Source organism: Notechis scutatus, unplaced genomic scaffold (assembly GCF_049901735.1).
Source record: "Notechis scutatus isolate UNSWTSFEM ecotype Mainland unplaced genomic scaffold, rNotScu1.2 NSCUSCF27, whole genome shotgun sequence".
Lineage (NCBI taxonomy): Eukaryota > Metazoa > Chordata > Lepidosauria > Squamata > Elapidae > Notechis > Notechis scutatus.
In genome coordinates, this window is record NW_028263151.1 from 114,367 (window position 1) to 115,792 (window position 1,426).

The 1,426-nt window shown below is 41.9% G+C and overlaps 1 long non-coding RNA gene across 1 annotated transcript; it reads right to left on the reverse strand.

Moving 5' to 3' along the window:
• Positions 1–663: 663 nt before the first annotated feature.
• On the reverse strand, positions 664–1,136 carry LOC148128541 (uncharacterized). Its single transcript, XR_015746285.1, has 2 exons — positions 1,018–1,136; positions 664–826 (listed from the first exon to the last, which is right to left on the reverse strand). It is a non-coding gene; the product is annotated as an uncharacterized LOC148128541 (long non-coding RNA).
• Between the last annotated feature and the right edge of the window lie 290 nt (positions 1,137–1,426).

The following is a 1,426-nucleotide window of genomic DNA, read 5'->3' on the forward strand; positions in this document are numbered from 1 at the left end:
TAGGAGATCCCTTCCTAGTAGGGAGAGTGGGGACTGGGGGCAAATAGTGAAGGAATGGTCTAATGTGAAAGGTCCTAGTTCTACTGTTACGTTGTGGGTAAATTCTACAGGGATTATTCCCCCCCCCACTCCCATTATGCTATCCTGAGCCCCTTCAGCCACTGAAGCTTTATATGGTGGTTCAGTAATTAATGAGGAGGTGGCTCCAGTGTCAACTTAAGCAATTGTATTTTTTTCCTCCTATAAGAATGGTGACAATGGGACTTCTGGTTTTGCGTGGCTTCGGCGGCAGCAGGAATTCGCTTGTCCGCGATTCCTGCTGCACTTGCTGCCAAGGTGCCCCCGATCCAAATGGGTCTGGGGGATATGGCTGCTCTGTAGAGGCAGCCGAAGAGAGAGGGGATCCAGACAGGGGTTTGGGGGTGTCGCAGACCCCCTCCCAGGCGAAAAAAAACCCTTTTTCCCAAGGTGGTGGAGCGACGGTCAGTGATGGCTGTCACAAAGAAGCCTGCAGCCGGGTAAGATTTGTGCTGGAGGAAGCTGGAAAAGTGAAAGTGCTGGCTGAGCCGAGACAATAACAACTCTTAAATACCCTGGAAACTGAACTGTTTGAATTGCCTGAGGATACATTGTTTCCCAAAGAAGATCGGAAAGCTGCGGTGAAAGCTGTTAAGGGGAAATTTTTTTTTTCTTCACTCTCCCTCCCCATAGAAATAGCAGACGGAGATCTGGAAAATCTACTTGGGCACAGAAGGTAACTCAATTTGAAATTTAAAGCCAAGGGATAAAGGATTTCTGGACATTGGATTTAAAAAAACTTAAAATTCTTTTTATTTTTTACAAGGGGAAGGGAAGAGATAAAGACTTATTATAAGATTGTACTGAAGGAGATTGCTTTGAGTCTATAAGAACAGGATTAAAAGACATTAAGACTTCTAGAAGATCATCTTGGAAGTGTGTATTTGAATTCTACCCCAGGAGGTGAAAATATAGAAAGAAGAAAGTGCTAAATGAAACTGTTTGTTCTGATTTGGTTTGCTTTGTGACTTTGAGATTTTTGTGAAATTTTGTTTTAAAAAAAAGGGACTAAAGACATTAGGGTTGCGTTAAAAAAGAAAGAAAGAAAAAATGGCATTATCTTTTGAAGGACTACAAATGGAATTTCAAAAACTGAAAAAAGAGGATAAGGGCTCTTCTGGATCTATCTTTCGCTTTTTGGAAATGGCGATTTCTACCTATCAAGAAATACGATGACAGGAAGGCCGGGATGAAGGAGAAGAAGCCATCTTTAATGGACAAATACACTTAGTGGAGGAAGAAAAGCGGAAGGGGGCAAGGAAAAGATGAACTTAGAACTTAAAAAAGCAACCAAGAAAAAGAAAAATGAGATGAAAAAGCGATATGATGTCAGAAAGCAACAGAAAAG